This window comes from Lytechinus pictus, chromosome 4 (assembly GCF_037042905.1).
Source record: "Lytechinus pictus isolate F3 Inbred chromosome 4, Lp3.0, whole genome shotgun sequence".
NCBI lineage: Eukaryota > Metazoa > Echinodermata > Echinoidea > Temnopleuroida > Toxopneustidae > Lytechinus > Lytechinus pictus.
Window position 1 is genome coordinate 77,605 of NC_087248.1, and position 12,604 is coordinate 90,208.

Below are 12,604 nucleotides of genomic sequence, written 5' to 3' on the forward strand. Positions count from 1 at the left end.
TTTTTGCAGAATATGTAGCCTATGTAACTAAATTTCTAGGCAGCAATTTATTGTAGTTTCTTAGATATGTGGGGATTTTCACAGCAATGCCATGCACATTGTTGATAAAATGTGCAATCCGATAGGAAACGTGTACTGTAGCAAAGTATACAGCTGCACGTACTCAATATGCAAATGCGCGGTCAGTCAAACCGTCTGATAGATACTGCATTGACTTAGCTCGTGAAAAAGCGATATATGACTGACCGTGCACATTGAAATCACTTTAGGGTTGTATCGCCTACATGTATGGCGTTTTTGTACAGGGAAAATCTAAACTGCTCAAGCCGGAATTACAACAAGCATGTAACTGTTTTGCGATATTTTCTCTGGTCCTTGCTTTTGTGTAAAAATAAAGATACCAAAGTCAAGCAATTGTCTTGGTCTTTCCAACCATGTATTTTCTAGCAATGAATATGTTGTAAGGCAGGGGAACTACAGTGTGAAAATTAAAGTAAACTTTTAAGTCGATTTCCTCTGAAATGGGTTTGCACTGTCGTTTGTGTGATACGATGGTTCGGATGACTGCTGACAGTAGTAATTATTACATTAATTTAGGTGCAGTATGTTGGAGGAGGGGAATAGTACACACTGTACATCTACCAATGAGTTCATTCATTTCATCTATATATTAAAATAGTAACAGAAATTATTTCATGAATGTGGCGAAAGTTAAAACGGCAGTAGTGCGGCGACCAAGAAAGAGCAAATTAAAGCTTTTAATACACAACACCTACATAACATGTATTTAAAAGAAGAAAAATAGAAAAACAATTAGACTATCATGACTGATGAAAAAAAAAAAAAAATTATTGTCTTTCAACAAAAACAAAAGAAGCTGGAAATGTATACAAGTAATTTTGTTCTTTTTTAATATAAGCTTACAGCTGAAATCAATATATTCTCATTATATTTCCTTATAACATGTGAGACACAAGACCATCTGCTGCAAGTCTTCATGTTTTCAAATAATAATACTCAGACAAATTCCGGGAGTGCAATTTTGATCCTTTGCAAAAGTGTTTGTACATGTATGTAAAATAAAAATCACAGCCATTTTGCATTCCAACGCTAAACACAGACACACACACAAAATAAGACTTTAAACCACTTTTACATATTTATGGATGACTTCTTCAAAATAAAATTAAAAGTCGCTAGTCAAGTATCAACAACGTGCAGTGTAATTATGTCCATTTTACATGGCTTGTATTTTGCAATTTTAAATTGGAAGTGGTTAGGCCTAATTGTACATGTATACAGTCTGGGGTGGTATTCTTATTTAATATTTTAGTATTTTATTTTATCTCTTAAAATGAAATTGAGTATTCTGAGATGACAGTTTATCTCTCCAGATAAAATTTGAAATTTTATATTCCATAAATTTCATCTTGTATATCTGAAGATGATACGCGACAAAGCAGTGCCTGTGTAGACATATCTAACCTTTGCAACGCGGATGATGTGCTTGCGCTCATGTTTACTTTGAAGAAAAATTAAAATAAATTTAAAATAGGGTGGGGGCTATTTTATCTCTGGGATGTTCATTTCAGCAATATTTCTAGGTGAATATAAGCTCCAAATATTGAAATGAAAATGAAGAAAAATTATACAGTCATTGAGAGTATTACACCTTAAAGGGATGGTCCGGGCTGAAAGCATGTATAGCTTAATAAATAGAGTAGATTTCACTGAGCAAAATGCCGAAAATTTCATCAAAATCGGATAACAAATAACAAAGTTATTGAACTTTAAAGTTTAGCAATATTTTGTGAAAACAGTTGTCATGAATATTCATTAGGTGGGCTGATGATGTCACATCTCCACTTGTTCTTTTGTTTTTTATTATATGAAATTAGGTTTATTCAAATTTTTTCCTCCAAGAACTAGAAAAATTGGATTGACAACTGATTTAGTGCATTAGATATTTATTGCTGCAACTTATTTCATTATAAGGGAGACATATTATTCACACAAGTATGAAACAATGAAAAAATTGTGATTTTATGTAATAACATAAGAAAACGGAAAGTGGAGATGTGACATCAGCCCACCTAATGTGTGAAGATCGCTTCACGAAGAATGGTTGTGTCCTCACTTGCGCTAAATTCAGTTTACCGAGGCGAAGTGATCTTGAAAACTACATTGCGAGGCGGTTTTCCGAACTGGTTTGGAAGATTGCTTCCAAGACTGCTTCGACCGTTTTCACTACGTGTTAAACTAGTTTCCACTAAAACTAGTTTCCACTAAAACTAGTTTCCACTAAAACTAGTTTCCAGTAAACTAGTTTTAGAAACGTAGTGAGAACGGTGTCCATCTTACTTTATAACTCTGTTCAAATAATATGAATAATGGATGATAGTGTTCACATGGGACTGTTTTTAGCTCAGTTTTATGATCGTAGTCATCCATCATATAAAGCCAACTGCCAGGGAATTCTCCAAGTACAAGCACCTGTACTTGGGGACTTCACACTAACAGAATTTTCAGAAAGATTTGTGACATGGTCAGTATGGTTTGCTTCAAAACATGATAAAGAACATTTACATTCAGAACCACAAAAGTGCTTTAAAGGGGAATACAAGACCCAAACCATGTGGAAATTGAATCATGTTCTCAATTTGCAATGGGATTATGTAATTACACATAATAATCTGTCTGTTATAAATGCAAGACTATAGTATGAATGGATAAAAGCAGGAGGGTTAATACAGAACTCAGGATCGTCATTGGGTTGTTTGAACATATTGAAAAAAACAAGTTTTTACCACAACTTGTGTTTCCTGAAGCCTGGTGTAAGTTTTACATGTAAATGATAATTTCATTTGCAATAGTATAGCATAATTATGGTAAATGTAAAAAACAAACAATGAATAATAACAATGATAGTAATAATGACTATTATTCAATATAATGTATAGTAATAATTACATGTACATTGGTAAATAATTATAATACATGTAATAAAATGGTAATGATATACATGTTTGTTTTGTGTATCACGTTAACTCTAGCTTGTGTGAATGGGCCATTTAAGCACCTGTGCATTTCTCATTTTGACTTTCCTGAGCCAAAAAACCACTTATGCCATGAGCATAGGTCAAATAAGAGAAATGGATTATCTGTTTAAGCTGCTTGAATCCATCATTTTCAACTATAGGCTACAGTAAAAACAGTATTGTTGCTGTACACTCCATGCATGCAGACTGAATGCCGGAAGCAATTCAGAAAGATTTGGGTTTCATCTGTTTAAAAATCATAATTAGTAAGGGATTACAAAAATGAGGGTAATGTTCATGTTTGTAGAACATTATGTGTCCCTGCCTTCCATCAATGTACTTTTCAGTTTCACAGCATACACCCCTGTACATGTATGAAAAAAGTGATTAAGATTGGATTGTGAATATATTGTTTTCTTTTTTCTTGATTTTTATTTTTTTCTTCTTTCTGATATACCTTTCCCAATAAGCTCATGTGAAATTATATTTTGAAATTATGAAAATGAAATCTGTATCATTTCCAACCACCTCTGTGAATTGAACTGTGCGACTCTGAAATGTTTTTCTGTTTTTTTTTTTTTTTTACTAGTAGTAGTACAAATCTTTGGACACAGTGTCACTTTATTGAGGTTATTATTTATTGTCAATGTTATTGAAATTGTTGGTGTTGATTGGCTTAGAAACACTTTTTTATGTCTGAGGATTACAATTATCAATTAATCCTTTATTAAGTTGCTGTTCTGTTGAATAAAATTAGATTTAATATTCTACTTGTGCATCCTACTACAATTTATGAAATATGTTATGTGAGTAATGTTGTTTCTATTGTTCTCCATAGTTCTTACTTATTGTGAAGTGAAGCGATTACCAGGTGTTCTCTACGTTACCTTTATATCTGATAGGGAGCCATTAGCTCTTCTCATAGCATCCTTCATGCCTCTATTATCATGCTCTATTCTACAACCATACATAAAGGTAAAACAAGTTTTCTTATTTATTTTTATATTTTAGCGAAATCATTAGAATGCATAACCCTTTCTCTATTAAGATAGATAACAAACATGCAGGGCCCTGGGAAGGATTTTTTTTAGTGGGGTCGGGTGCTGGTGTAAATTTGAAAAGCAACCTCCCCCCCCCCAAAAAAAAGCTTATCACTACAAAATATTGTTTCCGAGAAATTTGAAAAGCAAAAAAAAGGGGGAAAAGGGGTTTCACTACAAAATGAAGGTCATTTGGGTTATTTTATTCATACCTTCCAGAATTCCAGGGGGTGCTTATGGTAAATAATACACGCAGCATTCCTTGGGGATGCATACATGTAGATGTCATCTGTCTGAATCTGTCTGCTTTCATAGGGAGTAGAAGACAAAGGATTATGATGCTTATGGCTTTCCATATTTGAGATTGTTTGTGTTTGTATTAATCACACTTTTTTTGTAACATGGTCCCCTTTTCTGCTAAAACTAGGGTTAGGTTGCATAAACTTGATTGAGTAGTGTTTATTAGTGTTACGGTAAATAATACTATATCAGTTATAAACCTCTCTAATTATGTTGAATAATCTGTTTCCTGATTGGTCAAAGTGTGGTCATACCATGCCCGCAAAACAATAAGCCAGGATGTTTACAAAGGACGTCGGGCAAAGTTAAGATTTTCTGCCCATTTCCGCCTGACCCGCCCCATAGTAATGGGCATACATGTAATTAAATTTGGCTGAGATCGCCATTTGATTGTATGCAAAATGTTTCTTTCTGAGGTGATTGCGCATGAATACCGTAATTATGAGCGCAATTTAATTAAAAATTTTAGACACCCTGCGCGTGACATACATATAGGACAATACAGATTCTTGATAGGCCCAATGTTGGATCTACCTCTTTATAATGTTAAAACAGAATGTCAGTACTAAGCCTAACAGCTATTAGTCTTTAAATGTTATTTAGATCTAACATTTGATGTTCCGTTTAATTTTACTAACTTAACGTTAGATTTTGACATTTTTAGTCCACTATTTTGGAGAGTTAGACTTATTATGAATTCAGTACATAAAAGATATACTCTAAAGTTAACATGTAGATCTAAAACATAATGCCACTGCTTTGATTTGAGATTTTTGTTGTACATGTATAGGCGTAAGTTACATCTAACGTTAGATTAGGAAGATTCCCTTGAGCCTTAAGAAACAATCATGCCTCTCGTAACAGTCCATATGTATTATATGATTCCTTTAATCATAATATTCAATCATGTGAATATTTCATTTCTTATGTAAATTATAATTAATAATGGTGCTCTTTAGATAAAGAGAGAGCAGGAGTTTCGCAATAATAGCGATGAGGATATTCTTTTTTTATTTTATTATAGTACTCAAAATACTCCTTGACATTTTTTCTCTCCAAGATAATATACAAATATACAATGACACTCGAGGATCTGGCTAAAATTTTTCGCATCGAAGGAACATCACATAGTACTATTCTCCCGAGGGCCATCGGCCCGAGGGAGAATAGTACAATGTGATGTTCCTGAGTGCGAATACGTTTTAGCCTGTTCCGAAAATGGGTCATTGTATATTTGTTTTATATCCCTTCCACTCATATGTATTCTTCATACGATATTCTTCGTTGATACCCGACTTTTACAGCGAAACGATGTTTAATAAGTCGATATAGAACAATCGTTGAGAAGTTGAGAAAATAAAAAGCCTTGCCGTATGGATCGTCTGTTCAGCGAGCGCACCTGGTTAGTGCAGCTCGCCAAAAGTTTCTCTTGGCATGCAGTGGAGAGTACCGTTAGGCTGAGCAGAGCTCTGCTCGCATCGCGCCGCACAGCTCGCAAATCGAGGTGGGGGGGGGTAAAAAAACGTATAGTTCACTTTTTCCCTAGGGAAAAAATGGACTATGCGTGACGTCAGCAAGGAAAATGAACTATTTCATGGCAAACGTTTTTCGTAGTAAAACTATTCTTTTTCTCCTTGTGTACACTCTGAATACAACAATCTTAAGTAAGGGATATAATAGGTAATATTCATTTTGAATCATTATGTTTCCTAGATAGGCCCCCTACATTAGATTCTTTTTTTGTTTCATTATCCAAAGCCTGTCAAGAGCTTTTAATAGTAAAGGTTGATTAGATTGGGGACTTTGGGGTGTCATCCAAAATTTAATCTTGCAAACAAGGTATAATTGTTGATCTTTCTTTTAATACCTATTTGAATTTTCCCTTTAGTACCTTTTCTAGGGAGTTTTTGGTAAAAGAGTATTTTGATGAAATTAAGTGGTTGTATTGCAGAAGACTACAAATGGAGATTATATCCAGAAATTTTCAGCAAATTCTATAGTTTAGAATTTGTAAACCAGACCATTATTTTTTATCAATTTTATTTGACTGCGCTCCAGACCAAAATGACGAATAATTCAAAGTCACAACACATAATTCACTAAAACATGTTTTATTTCATATTTTGTGCACACCAAACTGTTTCACATGCACATGTAATGTACACTGAGGTGGATTTCCCCAAATGTAGGAGAGGTGTTAATATCAGCAGCAATTAATGAATTGTTGTTTTATGTATTCATCACTTTCCTTTGGTTTTCCCCTCCTCTCATTTTGGTCTCGCCTGCATAGCAGAGCGAGACTACAGCGCCGCTTTTCCATATGGGTAATCAAGTATTACCGAACATCCTGCCTTGGTTATTGATCACGTGACCAAGGTCAAAGGTCATTTAGGGTCAATGAACAATAGACCATGTTGGGGAATCAATATCAAAATCCTAACCTAAGGTTAAGTTTTTGAAATGTCATCATAACTTTAAAGAACAAGTCCACCCCAACAAAAAGCTGATTTGAATAAAAAGAGAAAAATCCAACAAGCATAACACTAAAAATTTCATCAAAATCGGATGAAGAATAAGAAAGTTATGAGTCAATGACATTTTAAAGTTTCGCTTAATTTCACAAAACAGTTATATGCACATCCTGGTCGGTATGCAAATGAGGAAACTGATGATGTCATCCACTCACTATTTCTTTTGTATTTTATTATATGAAATATTCTAATGTTCTCCTCATTGTCAAGTGAAACAACGATCAATTCCTCCCTGAACATCTGAAATTAGCATTGTTTGATACTATTACCGTGTTTACATGTGATCGGCTTTTGCATCGGCTCGCGGTTCTGAACCGCGAGCCGATGCAGCATCGTGCATCGGCTTTTTCATAGCGTGTAAACACGATTAACTTGCATCGGCTCTCGGTTCGGAATCAGCAATTTTGCACCACCAAAGTAGTAGGTTCAGAATCGGCTTTTTTACTACGTGTAAACAGAAAGCCGATTCTGCATCGGCAATTGGCGCGTATTTCATTTTCTTTACTATTATAGAAAGTCAAAAAGGGGCCTAAGCTTTCGATCCTAGCAGAATCTTCGTCGGAGGCAAAATGACAAACATATAAAGTGGAACAACCATAATATAGACCACAAACAAGCTACAGCAACACTAGAAACAAGGAGACAAAAGGGGCATTAGTGAGTAGAGAAGACCAATCAGGTTCTTTACTATTATGACGTACTTGTAAGCGCACGGATCCAGCGTTGTCTTTATTATGACGTATATTGTTGGTGCGTGGATCATTTCAGGTTTTTGCCCCAAAAGCCGATTGTGAACCACGAGCCGATGCAGCGTGTAAACGCGGTGCAAGATAAACCCAAAAGCCGATTCTGTATCGGCTCGCGGTTCTGAACCAAAAGCCGATCACATGTAAACACGGTATCTATGGTTCAGTCAACTTGGTCATTATTGTCAAATCTGTAAAAAAATGAAATATTGTATAATTCAAACAATAAAAAACAAAAGAAATAGTAAGTGATGGACATCATGGACTGACTCATTTGCATGACACTGAATTGTGCATATCACTGTTTTGTTAAAAATAAGCAAAACTTTAAAATGTCATAACTTTCTTATTTTACATCCGATTTTGATGACATTTTCAGTGTTATGCTAATTTGATTTTTTCTCTATTTATTCAAATACCCATTTTTCTGGGGTGGACTTGACCTTTAAGTATATAGACCTAGTTCATGAAACTTACACATTAAGGGTTATGAAGTGTTACTGAACATGCTGCCCAAGTTTCAGGTCACCTGACCGAGGTCAAAGGTCATTTACGGTCAATGAACTTTAGGCATGTTAGGGGTATTTGTTGAGTTTCCATCGTAACTTTACTATTTTATGGAACTATTTCATAAAACTTAGGCATAAGAGTAATCAAGTAAACCCACTAAACATCCCGTGCGAGTTGCAGGTCACATGATAAAGGTCAAAGGTCATTTAGGGTCAATGAACATTAGTCATATAGGGTGTATAGTTTTTTTTATTGGTATCATAACTTAGAAAGTTTATGGATCTAGTTTATGAAACATAGACATACATGTACATGTAAGGGTAATCAAGTATAAATGATTGTGTTGCACACATCTTAGATCACATGATCATGGTCAAAGGTCATTTTTTGTCAACGGACATACATGTAGTATCTTATAATCATATATTGTTTTCTTTTGTGAATAAAAAAGCTGTTTTCAAAGTCAGTACTGCTGCTATATTGAATCGTGTAATGCAGGCGAGACTGCCAGAGGCGTTCCACTTGTTATATCTTCAATTCACTGTCAATTGTTTAACCAGTGGACTTCTGAATTCTGTAATTCCCAGAGGCTTTGTACAGGGATCATCTGTTTCCAGTAGACAATGGGTTAACCTGTTGACTACTGATTTCTGTAATTCCAATAGATCTTGTACAGGTTACCACTTGGTTCCAGTACGTAATGGGTTTAACCTCTTGATTACTGAATTCTGTAATGTCCATAGACTTTATACAGGGATCATCTGGTTCCAGTAGGCAATGGGTTAATCGGTCTTATTCTTCCACACTTTTCAGGATGTATCTCAACAACTTGAAGCTGAGCAGAAGCAGTTGACATCTTTTATGAAAGACACCGGTTCACTTTACACCTGATGATTGGTGCTGTACTCTACACCATTGCTACACAACACAACACATATAAAAATCATGTTTGATGTGTATTCAAAATAATGCCACCATATGATGCATTATTATAGGTTTTACAGCAAGGACATTCTTAGTAGTCACATTCTGCATTAGTTCTGAATGACAGCAAGGTCCTTGCTAGAGCAGTTCAAAACCTAAAACTGCTGGCAGGTATATGATAGTAAATAACGTGTAATCTCATTGATTAATACACAGTATCATATCTCTTAACTGGCATGATCTGACATATATGCATCGATGCGTTTTATAATGCATGCAAATAATCTTTGTGAAACACTCCCTGATTACTCACAGAAAAAAAATCCAAATTAGCCAAAGGGAGTGTAATCAATAGTTTATGTATCATAAATCTTACTATAAATTGCTTTACATTTCAATAAAAAAATGTGACTAGGAAGATGCAAACAAAAAAAGATACCCCCCCCCCTCAACTGCAGGGGCTCTCCCACTTCCATTGTGATTGTTAAGAGGGCCATCTGGAGAGGTTAGAGCTGCACACTGTTTTTTTCTTGCTTTCATTGGATATATTTTTTGTTTTGTAATAAGTTCCTTATTGACTACTGATATTTGTAATTTATAGGCATGTACCATCTGATGTCAGTAGACAATTGGTTCAAGCATAATAACATTACGGGTAATCCTATACTCATTTGTATCTTTGAAATTCCATTGCTATCAAGCGTCAGGGTGTGTGTGCAGGATTATGTTGACTCATAACGTCATTTAAAACTGGAAATATTTGCTTGAAATCATTGATTTTGCTAGATCAATTCTTTTGTTTGATATTAAATTTTATAAATTAAGCCTCCTTCAAATATAAGCTGTAGATGAGTTTATACAAATCAAGCTTGAATTCATGTATTTGGGGACTCCCCTATGCTTGGAGCCGGCAATTGCTTGCAGTAATACTTCAAATTCAATCACCGGTTTGTAACACTGCATTGTACGTAAATTAAAGAGAGCTATGTTGTTTATAGATTTGTACCTTTGACTTAATGCATGAAGTTCAAATGTGTACTCTTGCGAGTTGACGTAACATTCACTAACATGTACTGTAATAAAGTAATGTTACTTCAATAATTTTAGACGCATACTTTGTGTTTGATTCAAAACTTCTGTCATTTAAGAATTACAGTTACATGTGTACATGTAAAAGTACTGCTCTCTTTAAACCAATGGGGTAGATTGCATTTGATGTCCTGTAAATTAGAACATTGCAGTTGTCATTTCTGCTAGTATTAGTCCAGAAGGTACTACAATATTTAGCTTGTCTAGAAATCATAAAACTGAATCATCATGATTTCTATCTGATTACTATCACAAGGGTAAAATGAACATAACTGTGGGTCTTGATCTTAATTGAGTATTGATCTTGTAAAGGGGCCCTGGTTCCCATCTTGCAAAGAGTTAATGATTGATCTGATCAAGCTCAACTATATCAAAATCCATCATAGTCATATTTTTTTTCTAAATGTGCCTAATATCCTTTGTTAAACAAAGTGGAGCACACTGAATTTTCAAGAGAGCGATGGATGTCTGAATATACATCGTATCTAGAAGATATTTTGAACAAACTTCCATTTGGGATGTTGCTGGCCGTCCATAGTTGTAATTGATTGCATCTATCACGACTCTGATGGGGTCCTGATCTTTTCATGGGTTTTCTCCTTTTACTTTGTTTCACTGTGTGGTCTTGCTTTTTAATTGTACAAATTGAAATGACTAATGTAGGAAATTTCTTAATATTACTATGAAACAAGTATTATTTTATGAAAAAAAGTGCTGTGAAGATAATGGTTGCTGAGATATAATTTTATTAATGGTTTGATGCTGTACTGAAATGAGTTCCAAACAATATTTGCGTTTTTTACTCAAACTTACAATCCGATTTTCTTTCCACCATTTTGAAAATGTTTAGTAGATTTTTCTAGGAGGTGCTGAAATAGTTTTAAATAAATTCTAACTTGTTTGGTTGTAACAGTACTTTAAATAGTAAAGTCGACTTTGTTTCCCTCTGTCACAAATAATTGAAGAAATATTATAATTATTTAGAAATTCAACTTTATGCACATAAACATCTCAAAATTTCAAGCTATCCCCTAATTTTCTTTGTAATATGTTAAGATCTCGTTGTGAACATGAAGAAAATGTTCCTCTTGATTGGAGATTGAATAACATGTTTTAAACTCATTCCAAATCTTGAAATTAAAGTTCATGAAATTACTGCTGCTGTGTGAATACAGTCATACAAATAAATTATAAATTGTATTAGTGTAGTAAAGGGCATGAATCAACAGATAGAAAAAAACACATCTTGTCATGTTTATAATTATTGTTGCAATTATCTTTCTGAATTGGGAATGAAATAGACTTTGCTTGAAGTGTAAAAGTATTTGATTTGTTTTGTTAAAGATGTCTTCATTTAAAGGAGAGATTAGAAAAGATGTGGAGATTAAGGTATTATTTTGTACACAAAATTTTGTAGCATTCCCAGAGCAATTGTGGAAGGGGAGGGCGGGGGGGGGGGGGGCTAGAGAGAGAGGGGGGGGGGGTTGGTTATACATGTTATAGGAGATGATTTATGAATAGGGTCTCTAACGAAGTACTCAGAAATAGGGAGGGAATATTGGTAAAAGAGAGGGGAGAGGGGGTTTATTTTCAATTGGTCTAATACCAATTCGTCCAAATACCAACTTGTCCACTCAACATTTCGTCTAATAAACAGTTGGTCAAATAGCCATTTGGCCTAATTTGATTAAGACAGTGTTTATTGGGCGAAATGATTAAAAATGAATTGGGTATAAGACCAACTGGTTATAAGACGAAGTGGTCATAGATGAACTGGTGATTAGATGAAGTGATTATTGGACCAAATGGCTGTTAGACGAAATGTTTATAGACGGAATGGCGTTAGACTTAGTCTAATGCCATTCATTTAAAATGAAGATAGACTATGTGATCAGTGGGCGAGTTGACAAGTGGAGAGCGTAATTTTTCGATCGATGTAGGCCCTGACTGAGAAAGAGATGAGTCTATCTCGATAAACTCAACCAATTGTCCCTTGCCTAAACTAAAGATAATTCATCTGAATATTCTGAAGAATAACACTTTGATATTTGAAGTGAAAACATAAAGTTCTCGAACAGCATCGACAATCCTCAGATACTTGAAGTGCCATATTCAATTATATTTCGCAATATGTTCTCATCGAGTTGTTTTTATATTCTTATCATCGTTAAACCGGGATGGTTGCCCCTTACGTGCTAAAAACGGAGGGAAAGAACATGATGAATGTTGATTACTAATGCGCTCTCATTAATATGATACATTTTTTATCAACGCATCCTTCAAATATATTCTCTGAATAAATTATAAAGGCATACAGAACAAATTGACAATGTGGTAAAATCGAAAGGAAACCCCCGTCATCGCGATTAGAATGATGAATAGTCAGAAGTTCGCTTATGAGAGAAAGAAAGAGAAATTATACAAGA

At 34.6% G+C, this 12,604-nt stretch overlaps 1 long non-coding RNA gene across 1 annotated transcript; it reads left to right on the plus strand.

Annotated features, from left to right (window-relative positions):
• The first annotated feature begins 3,874 nt into the window (after window positions 1–3,874).
• Window positions 3,875–11,502, plus strand: LOC129259217 (uncharacterized). Its single transcript, XR_008584351.2, has 2 exons — window positions 3,875–4,013; window positions 8,979–11,502. It is a non-coding gene; the product is annotated as an uncharacterized LOC129259217 (long non-coding RNA).
• The last annotated feature ends 1,102 nt before the right edge of the window (window positions 11,503–12,604 follow it).